Source organism: Carya illinoinensis, chromosome 9 (assembly GCF_018687715.1).
Source record: "Carya illinoinensis cultivar Pawnee chromosome 9, C.illinoinensisPawnee_v1, whole genome shotgun sequence".
Lineage (NCBI taxonomy): Eukaryota > Viridiplantae > Streptophyta > Magnoliopsida > Fagales > Juglandaceae > Carya > Carya illinoinensis.
The window spans coordinates 33,875,978-33,892,500 of record NC_056760.1 but is presented as its reverse complement, the minus strand read 5'-3'; the positions used below and the strand labels follow the sequence as shown (position 1 = coordinate 33,892,500).

The window sequence follows — 16,523 nt, the reverse complement described above, 5'->3', positions numbered from 1 at the left end:
CATCAGTTAGCAATTTCCAGATTTGAGCTTTAATTTTCATTAATTCCAAAGTAAGCTTAAATCAAATAAACCTTGTTAAACCTATAAGCTTTCAACTACCTTTCCATGTAAAATACCCAATTGGCCCTTTCATAGACAGCTAGCATACTTTAGTATTAATTATATTAAACCTGAAAGCTAAGGCGAGAAGTAGTTGTTAGGTTAAGGCTAAGTGTAAAAAGGAATGTTAAGTTATAATGTCCTGGCTTTCTCATTTAGAAGGGAGGGCTAAAGGATATTGAATGAATATTACCACACTTATGCTATTTATTGGAACAGGACCTATTGTGAAGTTGGAAGTACCGAGGTGCATTGAGGTAAGTCGTTATGACTGTGCTTCTTACACCAAGTTCTCTTCATGAAAGGATGTCCCTCTCTTATTCCAAATGTTCTTCTAAAGAAAAGAGTTAATGTAGGTATTATGTTCATACTTTTATAGAGTTTTTTTTTTTTTTTCTAAATGATATAACTAAAAATGTTTTCTTTATGATGATTTATGAAATGAAATGAAATGATTTATGAAAGTAGGCTATGTACGATGTTCAAAGGTATAAAGTATGTAATGGCCCTTCTTGTTAGCCCCTGTTTATGCACCCTAAGTATGTAAGTATATACATGTGATGGATGACTATAAGTAGTATCTATTGTCTTTATTTTCATGAAAAGAAATGTTGATGCTTATGTATTATGCTTTAAACGACACGAAGAAAGTGTTTTAAAATGTCTCTATGAAATAATGTTTTAAATGATGCCATGAATTGATATGACGCGAAGAAAGTGTTTTAAATGTTCCTATGAACTGATGTTTTAAAGGATGCCATAAACAGACATTTTAAACAAAAGACATTTTAAAGGATACATGTTTTTTAATGATGTTTATGAATGAACAGACTTATGAATAAAAGAATGAAAGAAAGGACTAAAACTGAAGAAAAGACTGAATGAATGAATGCTTAAATGTATGAAAATATGTAACAACCATATAAATGAATGAAAGGTTACCAAAGGAATGAGTAGATTGTAATGTTGGGTAAGTAGTACTGGTAGTACACCCAATGCTGCCCCCTGAATGAAAGGAATTCTCAACCTGTGGCCATGGGTGGAGTCCAGGTCCAGAGGAAGACCGCTAACCCTCACACACAGGGTGTAATAGTGTGTACCGGCTAAAGGAAAGTGAAACACGAAAGCATAGTTATTTCTTAAAATGTTTATGCATGAAAATATTGCTTATTCCTTAAACTGTTTACGCATGAAAGCATTGTCAAATTAGCAAATGTTTATGTATGCATGTTTTTGAAAGAAAAAGAATAGAAGATTATTACGTTAACAACATGGTGTACTGCTTACTATGTATTCGACTCACTTTGTGTTTATATTTTAAATGTATAGGTAATGATGAAGAGGCTGGGGAGCTGAGCATTAATACAGAGGGAGAGGCAGACGCTTAGTGTCTTCCCTGTTGGTTTGACCTTACATGGATGATTCGTTATGTTTATGGATGAATGTTTGAATAGGATGCCCTTTATTAAATTAGAAATTTAGAGTACACGTTTGATATGTTCATGCTTATTGCATATTACTAGAAAAGAAAAAAAAAAAAAATAGAACAGGTTATGTAGTGATTCCACTCATCCTAGAGCAAGGTTGTTACATGAAGTATTAGTTTCGAGGTGCCTAGACCTCAAACATTCCAAAACAATATATTTTTTCTATCATAAATCCAGCCGAGAGGGCCTACTCAAAGCCATAGTAGAACTTCTTAAAAGACAACCCGTACTCACCTCCTTTTTTCCAATTTCAGAGTCCGGAACCCCATCTTTAGCGTTTCGCAAATGAGGAAGTTCGCTCTCCCCATCAGATTCTGAAACAATCTTCAGAAAGAATAATTCTTGGCATCAGCCACTATTTGGCTCAGCCGGAACACACCATACATGGCGTCGGGGTAAAATTCCATTTCTGTCCCTGAGCGACACGGCCTCCCTCCACGTTCCCTCTCACAAGTTTCCCGAATTTCAAATCAAATCAGCCTCTCGGAATCTCTCCTCTCCCCCATGCCCAAATCTCCAAACTTGCCCAGCAATCCTTCCCCCCCATCCCATCCCTATCGCCCACCCCCACCCCTAACCCCGTAGCCCAGGATATCGTCGTACCCCCCACCCCCATTCGAATCTGTCCCGCATAATACTTTCTCCCTACGTCGCATCACCTCCCGGTGTCAGTCAAGAGTCGCGAGGCCGTCGCTTTGTCCAGCGAGAGAAGTGCCTCCCTCTGCACAGCGCCGCCCACTCCTCGAGTTGTTTGTTGCAACCAGCAAACCAGAATAACACCGAAAGGCCTTCGACGTTCCTCTGTTTCACCACCGCTTGCTCAGCGACGTAGGTAAATGTTGTACCTAGTTTTCCTTCCAAATGATTTCGTTCCTCTTGTGTTTGTATTGTGTATTTTGGGTATTGTGAGATGGCTTTCGAAAGACCTAGGGCATGGACCAAAAACCTTGTTTAGTGGCTTGACGACCTCACTTTCAAAAACCCTTGTGTATTTACATTTTGAAGTCGAACAGAAGATGGAACAAACCATGGAAAAGAAAGCGTAAAAGGACCTTCGACGTTGACAACCGTTCCGTTCATAAACTTGTTCCTTGCTTGCAGAGTTGAGTAAGGAGTTCTGGTACTCTGCCTTTTCCTTAAGACTCTTTTTTATGAGATCATTGTATCATTTGCTGAAGATAATAGTTATGGAAGTTCTATGTTAAAATTTTCACAGGATTATTAGTTTGTTCATTCTGGTGGACTAAAACAAAAAAGAAGTGGCAAACTTGTAGTTTTGGTTTTAAAAGTAAAACAAACAAATAATCATGAAAACTAATCATGAAAATAATTTGGTAGATGACACTTGCTGCATGTGACGAATCATGAGCATCTTTCATGTATGGCTTTACGAGATAAGGATGTTTAATATTGTAAAACAACTTTGGTCGATGTGGGGTTCTTTGAAAACATATACAACTTTAATTAACCATATAAGGGTATGCATGTGTTGTTGGTATTCTTTTTAAATTGGTTAAGGCAATTTAAGGTAGTAGTATAGATTTTTTGGGTCTGGCTTGCGTTCTGTGCAAATTCTTAGGAGATCCGAAGTTGCACAGTCACACTTGCTTGTTGGTAATCCAGTCACTTAATACCTGTCATCTCTCACGTGTCCAACACATTTCATCCCTTCTAAATATTTATTCGTGAGAAATATTTATTCATTAAATATAATAACTTGTATCCAAAAGGCCAAATATGAAATGTTAATTGGGGGAAAGCTTTTAGTTAGTTTATCTGTTTTTAACATGATGTTGTTGGTTAAAAGCAAGTCATGAACAAAATACTTGACATATAAGACAGGCCTGTACATCGCTTGGATCAAGATTTTTCCTGAAACTAATGGACATGCTTTATGACTTGCTGTACATCGCATGCTGCAGAGTGCTTCTTCTGCTTTACAGGAACAAAAGAAAAGGCTTAAAAAACATAGTAAGTCCCTTGGCTTAAAATTCACAAAGTCTTCGTTATATTTGTATCTAAAATATCTATCTAAGAAAAATGGCCATAAGCAAGAGTAGAAACAGCTTGTGTATCTCATATTAGGGATCCTGGTTCATTGTTTGTAGGTATTGAAGTAGCATTGTATTTTTTTCACATTTTAACCATATATATATTAGTTGTAAATGAATGAACTGGAGCATTGTGTAAGGGCTGGCAGATAATATTTGGTGCAGTGGTTGAAGTCTATTTATTTGGTTTTACCAGTCACATGATGCATGTTTCACGTGTTTTTGAATGGGTTAATCTTCATAGACCATGATTAAAGATGCTGGTATTTCCTTCCTGTACATGCCAATTATTAAAAAAAATTTCTCGTAGTCTTTATTGCACAGTCATACTTAAGCGGTCTATTACTATGTACGTTGATTCTTACAATTACATAGATAAACTGTTTGTACTTGTCATTCGATTTTCAGAATCTTACATCATGGCATCATCCCAATCATCATCTTCATTTGGTGATTTTGTGATGGAATCACCAACTTGTTGGTGTGGCTTGAAAACACAACTTAAGACATCCTGCACTAAGTCTAATCCTGGAAGAAAATTTTTTGTTTGCCCAAAGTATGATACAGTAAATCAACTATACAATAGTCATATTTGCATGTTAATATGAACATGTTCGAGTCTATTTGGTCACCCATGTTAACTGGGAGTTTGAACTTTGTGCAGGGAGATGCACGGTGTGAATTCTTCGTTTGGACGGATATATATCATTTGCTAGATCAAAACATTCAGACTAGAGAGAATAAAGTTTGGAGTATGTGGGATGAGGTCTTGTTGCGCGAGTGCCAAGTGCAGAAAAGGGAAGATAAAGTAAATGAGAGAGAGAGAACTCTTAAAAAAGAAAATAGGAAATTATTGTGTTTGTTTTGAGTTCTCACAATTGTAATAATTTTAACTTGGTTCGGATAATTTGTATGATAACTGTCACGTATGAAGTACATCGTTTTCATATGGTTCCCCACATGTAAATTTATGTCAATGGTATGTTTTGGTTATGATGTACAACCAAGGAGAATTTGTAATATGGTTGTTACCCGTGTGTTAACTGTGATTATGCCTTGTGTGAACATAATTGTAATTTTGTAGCATCCATGCACTTCCTGTGTAAGCTTCCAGCACCTATCAATTAGCAATGATACAGATATGCTTGTGTTCATATTTGACAAACTTTATCTATTTCTGGAATTTAAACAAGAATATAACATAGTAGTGGTTATACAGAACCGTTTTATTGCATTAATTTCTTGAAAATTGTGGTATTACATAAGCATCACGATGACATTTCTAAAGAGACAACAGCCCACACTCATTAGAGATATGTGCATACAATCAGCCGAAGTTCTATTAAATTCAACGTGAATACAAAAATGTGCATACTATGTTTGCAACCACATTCACTGCTACAATATGATAAACTGAAATTTTAATCCACAAAAAGCTCCTTTGCATGTTGCCTTGCATCTTCCAACCGAACAGCCAAGCGGTTAAAACTCTTGTCAAATGTAAACAATTTGAACCATCATTGACAATGCCTTCTGAACATTACACAGCAAAAAAAATCCATCCAATTATAACATGGGTATGCCAAAGCTCATCAATCCAGCACTTCCAGCCGAAGCTCAACATTTCAGCATGTTTGTACCTTCTTCATATAAAGTGAAGCTGCACAGTCACATCAAAGCAATATGATTAATTTCAGTCTGCTTCCTTTGTATATCACTGTTATCGAATGGGAAAAAACAGGCATTCATGCGAGTTCAATAGTACTTACCATTTATAAAAGTCAATAAAACCACCTGAAATTAATCAAGTGAATCCAATCGAAGTATTATTTAACTTTAGATTATATTAGCCTGCATGGGATCCTTTATGGGGATAAACTGAATTCCATGTGAATAGGACACCTAAGTTCATCATCTCTCTTCGTCCTCTGTATCCTTACACCAAACCCCTCTTGCTTAGCATATTTCTTATAGTACCCCAAAAGCTCTTTTACACTCTCAAATTCCATCCCAGATCTTGGAGCATCAACCCGTACCTCATCATCCGAGACAACAGTGCTACCCTCTAAGTCTTCATCTATGTCGAAGTACATTTCTAAAGATGAAAGCAGCGGGATGGATTAGACTGAATTCAATGAGAGCATCATTAAAGTGAAAGCATACAGAACTTAAATACCATCAGCAGCATCATCAAATGTACAACCAACATTTTCTGAGAACTCTGGGCATTTGGGAAATTCTTGCAAAGAAGCATATGGATTGCCCGACGAAGGGTACTGCATAGTTTTTCAATGCAAAAAAAAATTATGGGTGTTAGTTTGGAAACATGACTTCATCCAAGATTAATTCTGAAATTTGTTGGGTATTGGCTAAAAATTTAGGAATTTAGGGTAAGTAATACTTGGAATGGCTCTTCAACTCGATTAAAGTCATCCGGATTACTCGGTTGAGGGTAGGACATATTTACATCAACTTGATTATGTAATTATGGAAATAGTTAGATTCGTGAGCATCTTTCAAACACACTTTATTTAAATTTAATAGACACTGAAACAGAGAATGGCTTCCTTCGGATTTAAACTCGAAGCACAAAAAAATCAGCAATATATAAAACAGGAAATTTATGTAGATCTAATGCTTAAATGGAACGGTGCAATTCTCAGATTATACAACCGTCCTCATGAACACATTTAATGTGACTAATTTTAATAGATGAAACATGAGTGACAAAATAATAAGATTTCCAGCTGATCTTCTTTCTCCTAGGATGAAAATCTGAAGAAAAAATGAGTGTATACAATTTTCTTTAAGGAATGCAAATAAGAAAATTGATGTACCTACATAAAATGCAGGTACAGTTTACAAAGACAACCAACAGCCCATGCAAAAATACTAAATTAAATTAATCACTTCATGCTGAAACATGGACATAAACTTTTCTTAAATCTTCAGTGGAGAGGGGAAAAAGATTGGTTAGAAACCTAATTAATCTTACTACTCTCCAGAGAATAGGCTCTAATGATGAAGAAAGTTTCTGCAGAGTATCCTTTAGATCTTATACAAATAAACTACTTGAAACCAGGATATTTTTAAGGCCATCAACACTGCATGGGAAATACAATTCAGCTATAACAAATGAAAAACATAACACCAAGATATTTATATTCCAAATTCATTTTAAAATTCACTTCATATTAATAGGTATATGGGCAGCTCTTTTTCTTACATGCATAAAAACCTACACTGCTTATTTCTTATTTTCTTAAGCATCTTGGTTATCATAATGTTCACCATTCCTTAACCATATATGCTTGTGTTCACTGCTCATGTCATTCATTGTGAGAATCCTATTTAAAATCAAAAAGATTATGTGATGAATCTCTATCAGATTCGCATATTTCTCTTACTTGGTTATCATAAGATCAACCACTTCGTATTAACAACAAAATGCACGACTCAAAACTTCTACAAGGCATTTTGCAGATCCTCATGGCTCCATTCAGTTTCATTCTATGGCTAACTTTCAAGTTTCCACCATATAATGGTTAATAATTTTCCCACAAACTATGCACAAAATATAACATGGATAGTAAAATGCAGGAAATCATGTCACTTGTGAGGAAGATTTCTCTAAAAAATCAATTAAGTTCAGTAAACTCACTTGGAACCACTGGCAAAAAAAAAATTCATGGAATTCTAAGGAGCACCTCTTGATAGACCAATAGACTATCAAAAAAGAAGATATAGGTAGCCACACTCAGATTAGAAATCAGAGAGTGAAAGGTCTAAAATCAAATCAGCATAAACACATCCATTTAGGGAGTCTTAATTCTCTCTGCCAATTTGGGGCTCACCCTCTCCATGTTTAAGCTGTAATGAGTAAAGATTTAGGGAGAGGCACTGAGGCAGGGTGGAGCGTGTCCAAGCCCCCAGTGAGTCCACTCAGTCAGACCAACTTACAATCTCAGACTTAGTTCCCCACCCACATCCCTCTCAGTTTCTGCACACACTCACAAAGACACACCCCTCGCTTCTAGACAACTCATATCACACACCTGATTCGCTTCTCTCTTTCTCTCTTTCTCTCTCTCTCTCTCTCTCTCTCTCTCTCTCTCTCTCTCTCTCTCTCTCTCTCTCTCTCTCTCTCCCTCTCTCTCCCTCTCTCTCTCTCTCAATCAAAAGAAAAAGCATTCTTCTTCTTTAGTTTTTAAAATAGTATCATCAATGCAAGCTTTGCGACCTGCATGCTCCAGTCCAACCAAATCGAGGTAATCACTACTTTTTGAATGCACCAAAAGGAAGGCAACAGGCAATGTGTTAATATATACATATTTAGGGCTGCTACAATTAGATTTCAAACTAAATCACTCCAGTACAATAAAAACGATGCCTTTCAAAACTTTAATGAAAATAGAGGTCATTAACAGTAGAAAGTTTGGTTTTTTCTCCATGCCCTAACTCTTTCGAAACCCTTCTCACAAAACCCTTTTATTGCACCTCTCTCAGTAAACAATAACAACTTAATCATATGGAACAAAAAACTGAACAACTTTTTACCGTTGACCAGGGATGGCGGCGAAACAGAGGAACGTCGGAGGGCTTTGTTACTCGGGGTTAATGTGCGATTTGCTCTGTCAGAGGAGCACTCAGGGAGTGGTGGCACTGTGCAGGAAGAGGAACATCGCTTGGTGTCGCTGAACGGAGAGACGGCATCGCTGGGCGGCTCTGGGCAGAGGAAGGTGATGCGATGCGGGCAGGCTAGGGAGGAACTCTTTCGCGGGACAAATTCGAATGGGGAAGCAAATGACGAAAAGCCAATCCAACCGAATTACAAAACATACACAAAACGCACCGTTTCGTTTTAAAAAAAAAGAGGCAGCCACGTAGGGTGTGCACTATGTGCAGCGCTATAGTGGCTGCTATATAGCATTACTCCTTGAGAAAATCCCCTGCAAGAAGTAACATCTGTGCCCCCTCCGCATCTGCCAATGTCCCAGGCACACCCCCAAAAGTGGGAACCTAGTGCAATAAGACTTTATCACCCAAGCCCAAACTTTCAACAACAGCCACTACTTCACATGTATCCCCTTTGTCTTGGCCCCACTAGATTCTCCGTTCACCAACACTCCCTTTTCACACGTAGAGACATGCACTACTTCACCTATAGCGGACGAGGTTTCGACATTCCCAAGCTCATGAAAATCAGTCCACTCAATCGACTGCGCCTCCTTTTCAAGTACAATTAACTGCAAATCCTCTCCCCCATTTAACTGATTTTTTTCACTCTCAAAACCCTGCTCACCCATACCTTTAACATTATCTGCCGAAACTTCCCTTTTAGGATCTGGAACATCTGTCTATTTCGGAACCCAAACTTTACTCGATTCATTTTTTTCCCATTAGACTGAGAAGATACTTTGCAGGTAAGAAGATTATGACCTTGGGCCTTGCATCCATACAAAATCCCAGAAGCGTTTCATAAACAACTTCCTAGAAAATACTTGTTGGTTTTTTGAGTCCCAATCCAAAAAGATTTTATAGGTGGCTGAGAAACATTCATCAACACATGACAAACTCGTGCCTCGTCAGTGCGCATAGCACATCGCGTAGCATTATGCCTTCGTAAATAAAATCAGGTCGGCACTGTAATACTCTTGAGAAAGGCTTCATGATGAAAATTCGGTAGTAAACCAAGAAGCATGATCCAAACAAGACTCATAGCAGGTTCGGAATCCTCATTAAAATCAACGAACCATTGAAAAACACAATAAATCACTCCATCAACATCACAACTCTCCCTTGAACAAAAATTCTGATCCGATCCAAATATGGTCTATGTCGCAAGAATTTCATGACTATGGCAAATTTGAAAGGTTTAGCATATTTGTCTAATTCTTCTTTGGAAAACTTCATGAAAACTTCACCATCCATAATTTTTGGTTGTCAAAAGGGAACTACAACCTCGAGGATGGCTTGAGGTGTTTGTGATACAAGATCGACAAATGAATGTAGCCTCCCAACCAACATCAAGGGGCCTTGAGCTGCCCCGACGGCTGCCATCACAGCGTCACAAACATAACCCTAGAGGATGCTCTAAACCTTGGAGAAGCAAGCACTTAATTTGATGCTATGCGTCTTTATCATCCTCTCCCTCTTAAAAATTGTTTCTACTAAAATTGTTTCATAGTAGCAGAAGTTTAAAATGGGTTTGAAAATCAATTTTAGAATATTGAAAGATATTACAGTGGAGAAAAAAATATATAATATGATATTATTCAACTCTTAAAAAGACCATCTCACTTTTTCGTTTTCTATTTGTCCCTTAAAAAGTGAAATCAATAAATAGTAAAAACTGCATTCCTATTGCTCATTCTCCCTTGTATAGCTACCCCACTATCTAATTTAGGCTTCTATAATGGTCATATCCTTCTTTAGGATCATTCCTTCAGTCATTCATAATAACTAGTGGCATCTAATATATGAATGGAATTGATGAGTTCAAAAGCTTAGTAAATAGAAGATCAAGTGAACAAATGAGCAGATTATCATGAGTAGATATTAGTGTACAAATAACATTCACCCTCATATTGTATGAATGAGCCAATAATAACGGATGTGCAACAATGAGCAAATAGACATTTAATATGTATGAATGAGCCTTCATTGAATTTTGTGGATACCAACACATATAGCAATTATTAGAAAATTCATTCTCATATTGAATTATAATGAGCCACGATCTCAAGAATACCAAATAATGTAGCAATTATCAACAGGCTCAGTTTTTCATCTTTATCTTGCCTATCCCAAATTTTCATATTTATTGTTGTTCACTATTCACGGTATCTTGTAACCTGCATACATGGTTTCACTTTCTAAGTAGGTTGTGCGCCTTTTACTTCCATTCATCATCTAGAGTTGTCCTCTCACAAGCCTTACACTCTGTTTGGATTTGGAAAGTATTTCATCTTTTCTCATCTCATCATTACAACTTTTTCAAATTCCATACAAAATTTAATACACAATTGAACTTTTTCAAATCTTAAAACAATAATAATATTAAAAAATTAATATTCAAACAATATTTTATTCAATTTTTATCTTTCATCCAAAACTATCTCATCTTATCTCTGAATCGAAACCAGTCTACTAGTCTCTTGCCATAGGGTATGCATCCCCGAAGGCTGACATCGACCACCATTGCATGCATTGCACTATCTATAATAGATTTGATACCATTCTCAGGACTAGAATATGTTTGGTTGAGCCTTTTTATTATAAAAATTGACCAACATTGTCTCCATAATTCAATCAGCTTATTTTAGGGACATACTTAAAACATTATCATTTGTGAAAGTGTGTGCAACTTAATGAGTGATGGGAAAAGGAATCAGGGGTGTAAATCGTATTAACGGGTCGTATTCGTGTCATGTCAAAGCATATGTATTATACTATATATGTCAATCCTAACCCGACCCTTTAAGCTTATCGTATCAAAATCTCAAATCCTAACACGATCCATTAACATAATGGGTCGTGTCGTGTCAACTCATTTTAACCCATTAGCGAAATAGATTAATACGACACAATACGATCCGTTTCAAATTTTTTATGTAAATGACTTCAATAAGCCCGAAATTAACCCGTCTGACCTGATTAGATTTAACATGATTTTATATAAATGTTAAATAACAATATCTATAAAAATTATAAAACTAAATACAAGTCAAAAATTATAATCCAAACAATAAAAATATCAAAATTAAAATTCTAACAATTTTACTTTTAAGTATAAGGGTATAATTTTAATTATAATTTTCTTAACGTGTCATTACGGGTTATAACGTGTCAAAATGAGTTGGCCCTTTATCAACTCTTTAATCAATCGTGTCTTAACGGGTCAACCCGTTTTGACCCAAACCCGTTAAAACTAAACCCTAACTCACTATTTTTGTGTCGCGTTCATCTTGGTTTAACGAGTTGTATAACATATTGTCACTCCTACCTCTTACCACCCGTTTACTACTCTATTGTGTATTAATTGAAATTTTTATTTTTTTTTCATTATTTTCTTTTAAGTAGTTTTTAAACATCCTGAATCGTTAAGAAAAAAATTAAAGAGATATATAACTTTACTAATATTCATTTCCTTAACTATTAAGTAAATAATAATAATAATAATAATAATAATTAAAAAATAAAGAAAATAATTAAAAATATATTTTTTTAAAATATCTCACTACAAAGAATGACTTTTTGCATCGATTTTTTATACGTGGCAAAAGAATTGGATGCAAATAAAGAGTAATTGCTTCCAAATTATGGATGGATGCACATTAACTGCGTGAGCTTCCTAAAATCGCACAGATTTGATCACCGCTCAACAGGGCGCTCGAGCTAACCTAGGCAGAGTTGAACGCTCGACCCTCGCTCGACAGGGCGCTCGAGCGAATTCAGACAGAGTTGAACGCTCAACACGCGCTCAACATGGCACTCAAGCTAACTCAAACAGAGTTGAACACTCGACCTTCGCTCGACATGGCGCTCAAGTGAACTCAAGCAGAATGTGCCGCTCGACCCTAGCTTGACACGTCGCTCGAGCTAATGTTCCAGATCACTTAAAATTTAGGGTACGCGTACATCACTAACATCTCACTTCCGCACCCCTCCCTCTTGTCCAATGCCCTAACCCCTCCCCCTTCGAAGCTCTCTGCCCTTGAGGCCCCCTCTATCTCAGTCCCGCACCCCTCCCCATTCATCTCAGGAACCACCCGCATGGTCACTTCCTCTGCCTGGCAGTTCATGTTCCTTAGGAAAACAGAACCTAGCCCCCCCATTCTCTCTCTCTCTCTTTCTCATAGATGGTACTCGACAGCAACTTTGTAAATTGATCTCCACCAAATCGTTCAGAAAACTAAGGTATGTTCCTTTATCATGGTTTGTGATGAGTGGTTTTTTTCAAATCTGACTTGGGCTGAAGTGTATTTTCTGGGTTTCTTTCTTTCTATCGTTTTTCTGAGTAACCAAACAGGGGACTTCTGTTTCAATGATTTTAAATATAGTCTGGGTTAGTTGATGCACAATGGCGTTGGTGTTAGTTACTATATGGTCACTAAAAATAGATTCGATTGTTTCGCTAGAATCTATTTCCATTTCTCTGTTTGGTCCCCAAGAAAGTAAAAGATAATTAAAGTTCAAGTTTTTATGGGGTTTGATGTTGCAGTCTCAACTCAACCTAACCCAATACAATGGCTAAGTTTTAAGTGAGATGCTTTTTCATTTTTTTGCCGTTTCCTTACTATCTCTAGTTCTCAACTATCAAATGTGGACAAGGGACATTTTACTTGTGCCATTAAGGAAATCAAAATTACAGACTTTGTATGTTCGACTGACCCTGAAAGATATTCCCTTAAATATGTTTTGTCTTCGGAGGAGTAAGGCATCTCAGCTTTTGTTGGTCATTTTGCAAATTGCTTGTGGTGAAGCCGCAGGATAGAATGATGTTCTATTGAAAAGCATGACCAAACACTTGAGAGAACTTGTAGTTTTTTATTTCATTCCCTACCTTGAAACCGAGACCACCGCTTGTTCTATTAAAATTTCAGTATTGAATTCTGTCTTTTTTAGGAAAGAAAGATGCTTTTGGTGCTAAATATATATATATATATATATATATATATATATGGTCAGTAAAACTTTACTGCAAAGAAATATGGCTAAAATGGGGAACATCTATTGTTATGAAGTGGCATTTAACTAACTCTCTGAAAAGAATTTACAAATGGGTTCAGTGAATTAGACCACAAGCAATAGACTAGTATGAGATGTTCATTGCTCTTCCCAAAAACAGTTTCAAACATGCTTTTTTCTCCATTATTATAATTGACATGCTTTACCTCAGTTTGGATAGTTAGTTTGTATTTTCCTGAAAGTGCACGCCACCATGCAAGAACATCTCTTTAATTGGGTGTTCTTTTTTCATATATATCAGTAAGGAAAAGCTAGCGCCATCCAACAGGGAGGTGGGAGCCTATTTGCTTTTAGGTGCTTTATTTGCTTTACTTTATAATAATAAGAAATAGGCTATTGGACTTGAAGTCCATAGCAGTGAAGTCTCACTCCTCCTTTGGAGGAAGCTGGGTGACCGTCTCACTCCTCCTTTAGAGTAAGGTGGGTGTTTGTACTCCTCCTCCTAGGGAAGGTGGAGCATGTTAGTATCTCTCTTTTCGGAAGAGATGTCGTTTCAGTTCTATTTTTTAACAAAGCATTTTCTCAATTGATTGTTGTCAATTGAGAGTATATAGAAGTTAAGACATGTTCGCCATAAAGAAATTTATAGGCGGAGGAGCCCTTCACAGTTGAGCGGTTTGGCTAGTAATCTGGATTTTCCTATATTGATTATTCACAGTTGTAACTTTGGTTTCATTGGATGGAATGAAGTCTATTTAAAAAAAAAAAAAAGAAACTATATGTAATTCTTGCTTTGTGTTTCTCATTTATTGCAGATGGGGCTTTATACCTTTGATGGTTATATTCTATCCATGGTTGATGATTAATTTTAGCTCCACAAAATGGATACAAATTGTGTGCATGGTATTTATAAACTATTAGGGAAAATAAGTGTGAACAATGTTAGTTAATGCTAAAATGGTTGACCAGTTGGTTGAATTAAGACAGAGCATAGTTGTGAAGATGTGGCTGCTTATATATATATGCATATTGGCTGTTGCCCTGAAAGAAGCATGGCTGTAAGTTGATGGTAAAGATTGCCTGAAATGCTACGCCTTAGTTTGGTGGAACCAAGGATGATAGAGAGATGCTGAAAGTGGAAACAATTTGCATCAAAAAATTTGACGTACACCTGCTTCCCCAACATTCATTTTAAAGTTAAAGAGGAACCTCTACTAATTCAGTACATGGCAAGTGTTTATATTATTTTGGTTAAAATTTGATGGAATGTAATATGATATTATTTATGTAATTTGCATGACTGGATGATTGCAGCAGTTTAATATATTGAAATTCTATTATTTATGTACATGTAGTTATTATCTAAACTGGTACTTGTAATGGCAAATGGGCAACTAGCTAAGTATATAAGTGGTTGCTGCCCATGACATGTAACATGTTAATATATATATACATCCTCAGTAATTATCATGTGGAGTGTGTCTTGGCTGGATGAAAGAGCAGAACATGTAGAGCATGTCTTAGCAATTTGTAGATACATGGTGATCGGAATTTTGTTCATTGTCTTGATAATTTTTATTAATGAGGATGGTGTCTATTCCACTTATTGGTTGCAAAAAGGGTGTCTAATATTAACGAGGATGGGAGCTTCACTAATAAATGGGAGCACCGATTGCATCCAAATCAAGTTATTTTTACATCGAGTTATTGTGGATACAAATGTCCATTCGCATCCAAACTTTTTTTTTTGCATCGAGTTATTATGGATGTGAATGGACAAATATGATAAACTGTTTGCAACAATTACATCCAAATAAAGTTATTTTGCATCGAATTATTATGGATGCACATGTCCATTTGCATCCAAACAAATTAGTGGTTGGAATGACTAATTCCAACCAATTTTGAATTTTTTGCAGCAGATAAAAATCTATACAAAAGGTAAGGTATTAGCAACCATTTCATTAAACGGATGCTGAAACTTAAAAATAACTAAATAATAACATCCAACTGGCGACGATTAAAAATTGATGCAAAAAAATATTTGTATCAATTTTTCCTAATTTTTGTAACCAAAACTTGCGATGCAAATGACCATAATTCTTGTAGTGTCTAAGCCCACACACCACATTTTTTTTTTTTTTGAGTTTATTATTCTTAAACTAATTAAATTTTTCTATTCATTATTCATATACCAAATATTTAATAAAATAAAAAAAATAAAAAATAAAAAATAAAAAAATGTGTGAAGTGTATTCTTATGTTTTGAATTTTTCCATTATATTTGCACCAATTCGTATGTCGGATAATTTTTCAGTCCAAAATGTTAAGCCATATGGGGCTAAATGCCTAGGCCGGTTCGCAATTTCTACAATACCTTTTGCGGGTCGAGCTTGGATGCAAGAGTAGGTTTTACTTGGCCTTTTATTTGTTTACTTAAATTTAAACTATTTCATCTCATCTTAACTTATACTATTATTATAATTTTTTTAAATTTTAAAATAAAATTAATATTAAAAAATTATATTATAATAATATTTTATTCAACATTTAATAAAATATCACATTTCATGTAACCAAACCATTATATTCTTTTCTATACCTCTCATAGCATAAGCAGTGACCATAAAAAATAAAAAATAAAAGGCCCGAGATAATGATCTGTCACAATTCTAGAACCTAAAATCATTAAACGATCCCAGAAAACTGAATTACATTAGTAATTAAGAGATAGATCGGGATAATTATGTGATCACAATTCTACAAATATAGTATTCATATTATGGCTAAATGGTATCATCAGTTAGAGACACAGAGGGATCCTCCGATCAACAGGAGAGCTAGCGCAGCGAACAACATTGATGAAAAGGTTCTCGTCGCAAGGGATGCAGAGTTTTGAGTCAGTACCGGTGAAATCATATTCATCCCGTGCTTGGTCCAACAATGCCTTGAAAAGTGGGTGATTGAGAATGGTGACTTTGATCACAAACCTCGTGGAGTTCTCTCCAACATACACCACTAAGTGACCCTTTGGGACATCTTTTGGAATGGATTTTTCTTCATTTGCAGTAGGCCACAATGCCCATTGACAGCAGTAATCACACGCAGCACAAGGTATAACTCTACTCCCCATCTTTCTCCACTTGTTCATGCATGCCCTCGAGATTATTTTTCCCTTCATCATAATCTTCATTAA

General features: G+C 36.0%; 1 long non-coding RNA gene across 3 annotated transcripts; it reads left to right on the top strand.

The window, feature by feature from the left end:
* Nucleotides 1–1,696: 1,696 nt before the first annotated feature.
* Nucleotides 1,697–4,731, top strand: LOC122277629. Of its 3 annotated transcripts, XR_006229046.1 has the most exons (4): nucleotides 1,706–2,418; nucleotides 2,592–2,706; nucleotides 3,509–3,557; nucleotides 4,302–4,731. It is a non-coding gene; the product is annotated as an uncharacterized LOC122277629 (long non-coding RNA). The 3 variants fall into 3 exon arrangements; XR_006229047.1 differs by having other exon boundaries at nucleotides 1,697–2,418; nucleotides 2,600–3,557; XR_006229045.1 differs by having other exon boundaries at nucleotides 1,698–2,418; nucleotides 2,592–3,557.
* Nucleotides 4,732–16,523: the final 11,792 nt, after the last annotated feature.